Here is a 12,902-nt window from a genome sequence, read left to right on the forward strand (position 1 = left end):
AAACAATGTTCCTGGTGCATTAACTTTTCATCTTGGTGAAGCAACTGAGAACAGGAGGTTACGTCAAAGGCTCCCTCAAGATCTTTTGGTTGAATGAAGCCTAAAGAAGATTAAATATATTTCTCTGAGCGGGTGTCTCAGGTTTGGGCGAACCCACAATGTTATTATTGTTAATTTCTTGTTTATTTTGTTAACACTTCTGTGAATAATGTAATCATTGAACCAGTAATAAATGTAAAATGGTTTATGTTACCTTTTGCGTCGAACGATCCTTGTGTGGACACAAGGAACACAAGGATCGTTCGACGCAAAAGGTAACATAAACCATTTTACATTGCAATTTTCGATCCAGAGGCTAACCCATCATGAAACAGTAATAAATGCTGTAAAAAAACAAAAACAAATTTATATAGCTTGTAATTTGTGATTTCCATTTGGTGATCAGCTGATTTACTAATAATATTAGTTTTTACTTTATTATGAAAAAGGCCCCTGGCGTTAAAGGCGGTCGTGGTTTCACCCTACTAGCGACGTTGCCACTTCGAAGTCGAAGGCCGTGCCTCACCACGGAGGCGGAAGTTCGTGGCGGCCGTGGAAGTGGAAGGTCTCTTCTCGTCCCCGTCTATCTGCTCGGGTCTCTCCTCCGTATCTCGTCATCGTCATCGTCATGGCAAGAATATCAAGATGGCATACACCGATCACTGAGCTATAATTCTAACTGGAGGTAGCACTGAATGTCAAAGATGCGTGTCGCCAGCCGCCATGTTTGCGTGAGTCTGGTGTCATAAGAAGCCATATTATTGCTATAACTATTATTATACTTGGCTTAAAATACCTACTTTGTATGGTCGCCATTTCAAAGAAAATTATTAAAGTATTAAAAGTATTCAAGTATGACAAAAATACTCACTGCTATACCAACCTAGTTATAAGAAGCCATGTTATTGCTATGGTAAGAAAACTTACTGCGGTTAGGGTTCACTTACTCTACGAATCATTGACACAATGAGCCTCCAAATATGTAATTCTTAAAACACATGGCTCACTTACTCTACAAATCATAGTCTATACGAGCTTCGTAAATAATATTGAAGGTTCACTTGCACTACAGGCTCGTATACTATACGAGCCTATCGAAAATAAAAAATAAATGAGGAGGGTTCACTTACTCTACAAATCATTGTGCCTATGAGCCAAGCGTATGAATTCTTAAATAATTCAGGAATAAGCTCGTATAGTATACGAGCCAAAATATTGAATTTAAATAAATTACAGGAGTAGGCTCGTATACTATACGAGCCTATTTCATGATAACTATTGCACAAATAGAAGACGGCTCACTTACTCTACAGTTCATTGGCACAATGATCTGTAGAGTAAGTGAACCCTCTACAAATATTAGAAGGCTCACTTACTCTACGGTTCATTTAGCTACTCGTCGCGCGGTTTGCAGCGCATCGTTGCAGGCGTGTATGGTAAACCAATACCGCCGTCCTGCCGTTCTTCCTTACTTCTGCTGTTTGCAGCGTGAAAGAGAGCTTATTATGTTAATGCATTGTTGAATGTTTAACTTGTGTACTCGTTGCTAGAAATCAAGCAATTGTCCGTTATTACAGGAGCTATTTTAAGAGTTATAACAGAATTAATTTTCAATTAATTAAAAAGACTCACGTAAAAGCTTATGCAACTAATGGAATTACTTACTGTGTTATGAACATTTCTGTATAATTAAAGTTGTTAAAAAAAATATAGGCTATGAAATGAATATTATTAATGATTAATTGAACATATTAATGAAATTATATAAATTAGGAAAATGAATATTAGGACAGTCTTTCTGAGGAGTGATTATTAGGTGTATGAATAGAAGTTAACATAAAAAAAAAACTTAATACTAAATAATGAATGAAATGAAATGAAATATTACAGACCACAGAGATAAGTAAAACCATTGCTATACATTGTAATACAAATCGAGGTTCTGTACACGAGTCTTAAAAGAAAAGGATATGCAAATCATACTGCTCAACTTTTTTAGGAATGAGTTGGAAAATAACAATATTTAGATGTATTAATTAATTCATCTTGATAGCTTTTTGTTTAAAATAATTAATGTTAGTCTGCTTACAATTTGTTTGAATTAGGCTCAGAAATATTGATGTCATAGAAAAGGAGATCAAGAATAATCGGTAATCACGATTTTAAATTACCACCACAACCTCAGCCGGGTTTTATCCAAAGATAAACAGATGGATGACATAGATTGAACACAGCGGCATAATTGACCTAGGATACTGCAATTAATTAGACAAACCATCTTTTTATGAAATAAAAAGAGATTGTTTGGCGTGTGTTTAGTTGTGGTTGCGTTTGGGGGCGCTGATGTAGGCAAAATATCACTTTTATTTCAACTATAAATATCTTATACTTTTAATAAATTAATATGGGAAATTACGATGTAGGTTGATTCAGGTAGGTAATTATTACAGATATTAGAACTGATAACGGTATGGATTATTAACATAGATAATTACGTTACTAGCTTTACTAGCGTGTTTACTTTTTAAATTCCTTCAACATGTGACCAGTTCTTTTTTCAAATGAATATTATTTTAAACAAACAGCTAATTAAAAACAAACTATATGTTATTGTTTTTTACGCCAACCAGTGCGACACGTATTCTAGCATTATTAAATTATTTCTACGATATATTCTATTTTATGCATTTTTAAGTTAGGGGCCCCAACCAAAGTCTCCGGTTAGGAACATAAGAATAGAATATACTTTATTTCCAAAAATGCTACAGATAATTACAGTTTTAATTTACAACAGTTAAAAATGTACAACTAATACAAAGAGTATAATTAACATCTATATATATAATACGCTAAGCCGATTTTTGTGAACAGAACTCCTCCCTCATTTTTGGACCGATTTTGATGATTAAAGTGTCAAAAAAATTGCCCTGATCTGTAGTTTTGCAAAGTGTTTTTAGTTTTTTGATATCTTTATTAGTTTGGGCAGGATCTTCAATCAAAGTTGGATTTTCTCCCATAAGATTAACATGGGGGAATCTAAATATTTAATTGGAAACTTTGTCTCCACTAATTTGAGAGAACGGCTGGGCGTAGAAACTTGGTAGAGGTGTCCAAAGAAAGGTCTTGGTCTGTAGATGAGTTATCAAAAGAACAAAGAAGTAAATTCGCTTATTGCTCTGCCTCAGAAGCCTTTAAAGATCCCTCCACAGATTTGTTTACATTTTGGTCATGTGGATAATACTTTTTAATAAAACAGCTGTTAATTTTTAAATTGTATTTAAAACAACACACATTTATTGGGAGTTACTGAATTGTCCAAAAGAAGTATTTGCAATGTTATTTTCTGATTTCAAAATTGATTTTCTTCTGTATCATGTCATGTGCTGAAATATAAAGTTCCATGACACTGTTACAATTATTTCTTATTCAACTATCTTATATCTATTTTACGGGTTGGTATCTGCCTTTTTCACAACTTTCCCTATATTTTTAACCGACTTCCCCACTACCAACAAAAGGAGGAGGTTCTCAATTTGTTTGTGGCGATGTTTTTTTTTTCTATGTATGTTCACCAATTTCTCTGTGATTCTTTTACCGATCAGTGTGGTTCCACCACCAAAATAACCAGGAGAGTTTCTATTTGGTACCTTATATATTATGTTTAAGTATAATATTTGTTTCGGTGAAAAATTCTGAAAACCTTAAATACTCAACATTTATTTTGTTTACATTTGTGCAGATTGTTTACATTTGTGCAGAGAAGGCAATAAATAATAATAACATTCCCACAGCTGTTAGTTGAAACCATTTAAATGAAGATACAGACAATTCTTCATGAAACAGTTGCTTCATATTGATCAATAAACTATTTCTTGCCATGGAGCCTAAATGAATTACATTGAGAAAAATGCATTTTGTTTTGGTTACTATAAAAAATGTATTTTAACGTTTGACCTGATTTGTGTATACAGTAATTCTGTTTTTAGTATTGAATATTCTGACTTACAAAAACATATATGTTTCAGTGAATAGCTGTATGATATTGACAAATAAAGGTGTATTGTGAAAACCAAAGCATTCGTAAAACAGGTCTAAATATAAATTAAATGCAATTATTCCTTACACGACCTAAGACGTGTGACAGTGCATAATCGTCAATTGTCTTAAAAGTGTTAAATATTTTAATTACTAAACATGCATTTGCAGATGTGGAATGTTTATTGATATTCTCTACCCAGTTACTATATCATATCAATACTATTATGCCTGCTTCGGAAAGTCCTAGAGGAAGATGATTTGCAATTTCGACTAGATCTTGAGCAAACAAAACCCCCTACATGACTTACACCACTTTTAGCTGAACCAATCTTTCATATAATATTTTCCAAACGACCAATTTTCCACTTTTGAGAGATTTTTTAGTGCTGGTAGCTGAGGAATAACTTTCATATTGTTCCAAAAGGCTTGAGACGTTCAGTCACTAAAAATCATGAAATAATTTATTTTTGTAAAAAAATACAACCGACTTCAAACGCTCTAAAAAGAATGAAATAATTTCAATAAAGTAAACTTTTGTATTAGGCAAGCTCACGTATTTCAAGTCGGCGCGGCTCAAACTGCAAATATGATTGAAATTAAATACTGTGTGTGTATTTTGAAAATCAATAAATTGTAGCTGGATAACTTCAATATATAAAAAACATACTGAACTGTTTTGTTTATATATTAAAGGAAATATTTTCTTGTTATATTATAATACAAGCATCCTGGAAATATAGGATTTCTGTATAGAGGTTCAATCATTTAAAATTAACTTCGTAATAAGGAGTCAGAGCGAAAGTACTAACATATTAATGAACATAAAACACAGTACCAATAATATTTCTAAATAGAATGCCACAACATAATAAAACTTTTTCAATTTTTAATTAAATAACAACAGTTCTGTCCATATATAAGAAACTAAAATATTATGCTTGGATTTTTAAAAGAAAATCTATATTTTCATTGAATAAAAGCTATATTTTCAATCGTTTAGAAAACAAACTTAAACTTTAATACCACCTAATCCTGGAGAAGTTCCGTTTTTTAAAGACTTAACTACACCAATTAAATCTTCTGAATTTACATAATCTAAAAATATTGACTTAGATGATTTGTCTGTCTTAAAACATCTATTTTCATTAGGCCTACATAAATCAAAAGGTAGTTGGTCTCGATGCATTTATATTTAATTTATGAACAATTGATAAGAAATAATTATTAAACTCATTACAGATTATTTTCTCGCCATCTACTAAATCTATATAATTAATACGCTACATGAAACTTTGTCGGTTGAACTCCTCCGCCATTTCTTAACCGATTTTATCCATTGACGTCTCATTGGAAAGAGCGTGTCGCGTAGATTTTCAAACTGGCCTTTTTTTGACATTTTTGAAAAAGTTCCTTGGACTCTGCCCCATTGGCTTTGAAAGTTCCCATGTTATCCTTATAGAGAACACAATTGTTTACATTTTGATCAGCTGTATAATTTAATTGCTGTTATTTATTTTTCAATTCAATGAAACGCATTGAGTACATTTATTTACTACAGTATTTGAGTTTGTGTAAACATAACCCCCAAGACGGATCGTGTTAGTATGGTTGTATCTCAAATTTGTGCATTTATCGTTGTTTTGTGTAGATATAATGTGTTTAATTGTTGTTTTTTTCTTTTAAATGTCTACGACGTGACGACAACGAAACATAGACAGGAGGCGTAATCGTGATAACGACCGTAGCTACAGAACAGTGGCGCGTAATAGGCTTAACTCATCAAGTCAGCACCTGACCCTGGACAATCTATATTAATTTGAAACTGTTTTTCTTTGTGACAGCTATTTTGAGAGAACGGCTGGGTGTAGAAACTCGGTAGAGGTGTCTAAAGAAAGATCCTGGTCTGTAGATGAGCCATCAAAAGAGAAACATGGAAAATTCCCTCGGGGCTCTGCCCCAGTGGCCTTTAAATTCCCATCCCATGTTATTCTTATGGAGGAAAACGAGGTTTTTGTCACAGCTAATTTGAGAGAACGGCTGGGCGAAGAAACTTGGTAGGGGTGTCTAAAGAAAGGTATTGGTCTGTAGGTGAGCCCTCAAAAGAGAAACGATGTAACTTTCCTTGGGGCTCTGCCCCAGAGGCCTTTAAAGTTCACTCTGCAATTTTGTTTACATTTCGACCATATGGATAATTTTACACTACTTTTAATGAACCAGCTGTTAATATTAAAATTGTATTCAAAGGTCTACTGAAACTGTCAAAATTAAATGTTTACATTATCTATATATTAATTTGAAACTGTTTTTCTTTGTCATAGCTATTTTGAGAGAACGGCTGGGTGTAGAAACTCGTTAGAGGTGTCTAAAGAATGGTCTTGGTCTGTAGATGAGCCATCAAAAGAGAAAAATTGTGAATTCCCTTGGGGCTCTGCCCCAGTGGCCTTTAAATTCCCATCCCATGTTATTCTTATGGAGGAAAACGGGGTTTTTGTCACAGCTAATTTGAGAGAACGGCTGGGCGTAGAAACTTGGTAGGGGTCTCTAAAGAAAGGTCTTGGTCTGTAGATGAGCCATCAAAAGAGGAACGATGAGGTAAATTCCCTTGGGGCTCTGCCCCAGAAGCCTTTAAAGTTGCCTCTTCAAATTTGTTTACATTACGACCATATGCATAATTCTACACTACTTTTTACTGAAACAGCTGTTAATACAGTCTAACCTTGATATAACGAACCTCAATATAACGAATTCCTTGATATAACGAATTTTTTTCAATCCCCTAGAACTCTCCATAAGAGACTATGTATATTTTACCTTTACATAACGAACAAACCATAACAACGACCTTGATTTAACGAATTTTTCGTGATTCCGGCTAAAATAAGTCACCTCAATATAACGAATTTATCATTGTCAGAACCTCTACATTGCGAATTTAACCTCTGTATAACGAATTGTCTACGTCTTTCCCTTGATATAACAAATCCCCCACCCCAGTATTGTTTCTGGAAAATCTGTTTCTTTATCAAATTAAATAGAAAGGTGACGTCATCGCTTGTGCTAACATTCGTCTGCTCCGTTACATCTCTCTGTCTGCTGTCGCTGCGCACGCAATGTTGCAACTGAGAACTGATTTCATTCACTGAGGACTGATGACGACGTAATCTGTAGTAAGCTGTGATTGGGTGATAAGTAAATATAGTGAATTGTACAATTTTTGGATAAAGAGAAATCTAAGAAAGAATATAAAAACAAAAGCAAAGAGAAAGAATAGCAACATCGTTATTTCAACATTCCTTAATTTACGAGTGTTTTTATTATCTTTAACTAGGCTATGAATATGCACTTTTATAATGACTTATTTAATAATTTATTGTTTTCAATACGATTTGTTTCAACTAGCAACACCAATGCTATAGTTAATGATTATTATTGACATTCCTCTGTTGTGATAAATCAGTACTGTACTGTAAGTAGCCTACCGGCCTATCACGGAGCAGTCAGTAGCTTACAAAACTTTCTACTGTTTTGTTTTGTTTTGTTTTTTACATGGTTTATGACTACACAATGTAGTGTTTGGCTAGGTTTTAGGAGGGTTAGAACAAGCTGTGATTTTAAACTTACAGTTTTTAACCTGTACCAAGGTCAATGCCATTGTCACGATTGCGCAATATTCAAGATCCCTCACCTTTATTATGCCGGATAATTTAGGTTCTACCATTGACTATTGGATACAGAAGGTTCTACTGTACAATGAACACTGTACTGTAAAGTATTGTAGCCTATGCTACTTTAACTGTGTTTTAATGAGGTCAAATCCCTGCCTATATTGACCGACGCTGGTTCTGAACCTCGACTTAGCGAAATTCCTGCAAACCTAACCTCTATATAACGAACCTCATTTTAACGAAATCCTTGATATAACGAATATTCAGTTCGGTCCCTTCAGATTCGTTATACTGAGGTTGGACTGTATTTAAATTGTGATTTATTGAATTTGTCAAAATGATGTACAGTATTTGCAATGGGTTTTTCTGATTGATAAATTGGATTTTCTTCTGCATCGTGTCATGTTTTGCAATATAATGTTCTATTCCCAAATCAGTGGAAAATCCTAATATCACAGTAACTCTTAAAATTATTTCTTTTGGAGTTAACTTATATCTATTGTATGGGTTGGTTTCTGCCTTTTTTACCACTTCTTGGAGATTGTACGTAGGTGATATTCGTTGGCATATTGCATCTGTAGACGAAACTTGGGTTGGTGTAATTATTACAATCGAAAAGAGTGAGAAATCCTGGACAATTTGATATGGGCTAAAAATAAAACTGAATTAACACTGTTATACATTTCTTGAGCAATCATTGAAATAATCGATTTGCAAGCAATGGAATCATAGAGAAAGTCATAGAACACAACCAAGTAGAAGAAATAGAAATCATTTTTTTTTTTCATTTATAATCGTTGTCATAGACAACCTAATGCGGCTATAAGAGGGAAAAATTTGTAGAAAACACTAAAAAAACAAGATAAGCTTTTTGAAAAAAGATAAGATACTGTATTTACAACAGATTTTGATTATACCTAACTGTTGTGTAGATCGTGAGTATTTCCATAAGCTTTGAGTCACCTGTAATGCTTCGCAATTGCTCGAATTCGAGCAACAGGTACACTAGTTATTTATGATTTTAAATGGATTCTCCACTGCATGGCAAGTTTTTTATAGTTTCAACTAAATGATGAATTTATGATACATTTTAAATGTTTTGTTCAAAAATCTATGTTTTATTGCTCTTAGAAGATTTTAAATTATGAAATAAGTGTGACTTATCAATTTCAAAGGAACATATAACTATTCCTTATCGGGTTAGCTTATACATATTGTAAGGTTGGCACTTGCCTTTTTTTTCCTACTTTCAATCACCATTTATTTTTAAATTCAAGAAAGAACACCTGAGATTCATTTATTGGTATAACAGTTTTTTATAATCGGGTTGAAAATTGTGTCATAGATGAGTACGTTGAGGATGAGAGCTGTGTTCAAGTTTTGGAATAGACTAACTACGGAGTCTATGGTTTTGGTAAAGTAGGTGAACTACTAATGTCAATTCAGGGATTTAAAAAAATGTGTACACAGTTTTTACTTTGATGTACACATGTAGCTAGGTTGAACAACGTATATAAAACCTCACTACATACAAAACATTCGGAAATACAACAGTGTCATCACATCTCATCGCATTTGCATAATTTGTTACCAATGCTGGACTAGGTTATGGATTTGGTTCCGCAAATGTTCAAGATTTGTGATAAAATTTCCTACAATTATGGTTCATTCCAATCCACGAAATACATGCACAGCTTTATGTTATCTATATGGCCAAGGCAAAACTACCCCATAAGTTAATGAATTATCAAGTAAGAACAGGATGATTAAATACATGGGTCGATGTGGCAAGAGAAGGATTTAAAATTGCTGAGACCGAAGTAAGAATGTTACTGCTTTCTGGAGAATCAGATATTTTTATAAAAAAAAAAGAAAAAAAGATGAAGATTTACTTATAAATCCGGATACAATCTGAATGATTTTCCTAAAGCAGATGGAATTAGTGGTTAGTAATAAATATTGACTCCTTCCGTAACATGATAGACTAATTATATGAACTCATTCTCCCATATAGTGAAAGTGGCTTTGGTATGAAACAAACTCATGAACAAACAATTATAAGACTCCTAAAAAACCTTTTGGGCAACCTAAAGCCGATAAAAAGAAAGGTAGGAAATATTGTGTTAAACGAATTCACCAATCACGTTTTTTAGGGAACACAATCGTCATACTTATTATTGCTTATCCTCCCTTCATATAACTAAGATTTTAATGACTTCACTCTATCCAACGCAGTTAGCTGAATTTACATAAAACCTCAAGATTAACCGTCGATTTCGACGGGGTTCCACTATAGTCTCAACTATTAAGTTATAAATGCGCCCTAACACTACCCCAAAACGACTTTTTGTTCTCAATTGGCCCTCTATCAATGGCCTGTGTTGCCTGTACAGCGAGGCATTTTGAGAAGGAGAAAACAGGCCGGAATGCTTTAGGTTTATCAATAACGAAGATAAACATGGTCTGTGTTACACACCGACCGGTAATGTTTGAGTTGACTCTTTTGAACTCATTGTAAATATGACTGTTATTCGTTTTGAAATAACCCCTGTAATACTTTGCAATTACTCGAATTCGAGCAACGTTTACACTAGTTACCATTAATATTTACCTCTTCATTGCTGTCTTATTGCGAGATTGTCCAGTAACACTATTTACAGTTCTCCATTATTTTTTGGAATCACCATTACAATTTTTTAAAACACCATCATAATATGCTTGTTTTAAATTTCTGATTCCAACAACTAATTTATTTCTGAATGTTTTAAAATATTGTTTCAGTTTAATATCATTAGGATTATTTCTAACTGTGTCATAGATTTTACTTTTTACTTTAGTTTTCATACAAATATAATAATATAATGATTCATCCAAGGAAGTATTTGTTTGAATTTTACATTTTTCTTTGCACCTTTCCTATGAAGAATTGCATTCTGTAATTTAAATCAATGGGAAAATCTTCGATTGTGTAATACAATACAAAATCATACAAGTGCAGAAGGGCACGTTGCCCATGTGCAGTGTCCACATTTGTTTAATAGTAGCATAGATTATACACACTCCCTTAGGGAGTATGTTTAATCTATAGTAGTTTACAGCAACTGGATATAACATTTTTCAATATTTGTGTAAAAATATGTGCATTTAGAGAGTCATTAAACTGGAAAACTGCAATTTACTGCAGACTTTTCAGAGAGGTTAATTCGATGTTTTAATTCAGCTTAATGAAAACATAATATAGATATGTATACAAATATAAGAACTTGAACTCTTAGAGAGCCTTTGAATGTTATTAGACTAACGAAAAGGGTTGTGCATGTTTACAAGAGCTACTCAGCAACAAACCCCATTTAATTCACCTCTAAAAAATATATTCTTAAAGTGCACTGAGCAGCAGCATACAAAATACCATACTATAACTTGCCACAATAGTTACAAAATGCTCGAACTGGCATTGTGACATTTATAATTCGGCTTATATTTCTCCAACAGATTATTCATCTGTGAAGAAGTTATCATGTCTAATAACATCCAAGCACAGAATCCTTGCCTAAAATGGTACCTATCTTGACAAATTATTTATTTGTTGTGTCCTATATTACGGACCGTGGCACACTGGGTTGGTAACATTACTGAAAATAATACGACATTTTGGCTGCATTTAAGCAGCTACCGTCATGACAGAAAGGTCATATTCCTTTTATTAGCGAATTTCCCATATAGGGAATAAGCTATTACCGTAGTACTCATGGTAAGACCTGGACGCGGGACCGATTTTTTTTTCGTTTTGAGGTCCCTAGAGGCCAAAAACACCCTCCGTTCAAATTCATATATATATATATATATATATTTATATATATATATATATGTGTGTCCGTTAGCACGATAACTCGAGCAAAAATGATCCGATTTTGATTAAATTTGGTACAAACGTGTAAACCTACGTTTATTCGAACGAGTTCGCGATCCAGCATGATCGGACCATGGGAACGGGGGTTTTATGGGGTAAAAATAGGTTTTTCCCATTTTTGACCCAAAAAACATAAAATTTAGCAATTTCTTTCCAAACCATTTTGTAGAGCTTAAAAAAACAAATAATTTAGTATATTGAAGAGTTATTATGCGCCTAATGGTTACGGAGAAAATTCCAAAAAATTGTAAATTTAAAATTCCCATGTTATTCTTATGGAGAATAAGTAAACTGTTGTAGTTTGCTTGTTTATGAACATATTTTGATCAAATTTGGAAAATGTTTTTATTTCTTACTAACTATTGACATTTTACAAAAAAAGTTTTACCCTCCCTGATGCAGCAAACCTAAGTACTTGTTAAACTAATTCTATTTAAATCGGGAATAAATGTTATATAAGTAGACATTTCAGTGTAGGTAAATCAAATCAGTCAAATGAAAATTCGCTTAGTCTGCAGGTTTGCTGCGGCGGGGGTATTAAAATATATCACATCAGCCTTTATAAATTACGTTGATTAATAATGCATGTAAACATCAATATTTACGTAACAGACAATTTACAGTATTTATTTTGCTTTTTGGAAATGCCACATTACTATTTTATTTGCATCATTTGTTGCAGCCACATGACCATATAAACGAGTAAGCCCCTAACATTACGTAGAGAGATTAATTGACAACTTTATGTATGTATAAGGCTGAGACAACAAACTGACATCCCCCATATCAATGAGTTTTAGCTTTAACAGTACCCCACAACCAATTTCTCAAAACTATGATAGAGGGTTATTCATTGGCACAGAAGTACGATATGAACTGACGCGACAAGACGAAGGGAAAATCAAAAACGGATATACATCCCTTTGAAGTTAGAACGTGCCTTCTCAACAAACAGATATTTTTTCTTATATAAAATCATAGATTAATGTGCTTTACACTGGCAAAATTGCGGACATATAGAAATCACTACTAAAAAGTTATAAAATTTAGCAATTTTTTAAACCAGAGTAGGTAAAGTGTAACTGCAAAAGATCCACCAATACGATTTCAATACTTTTTAAAGGTTCCTCCAGAAGAAGAGATACCAGTTAACAAACTAATAACAACTCCGATGACGTACGGACTGGGAAATATTTTATTCATTGAATGATCAACCATATTTGGTAACTAACGCAATTAATACCATTATT

Source organism: Macrosteles quadrilineatus, unplaced genomic scaffold (assembly GCF_028750875.1).
Source record: "Macrosteles quadrilineatus isolate MER2022 unplaced genomic scaffold, UCM_ALF_1.0 Scaffold_5__1_contigs__length_97177068, whole genome shotgun sequence".
NCBI classification, from domain to species: Eukaryota; Metazoa; Arthropoda; class Insecta; order Hemiptera; family Cicadellidae; genus Macrosteles; species Macrosteles quadrilineatus.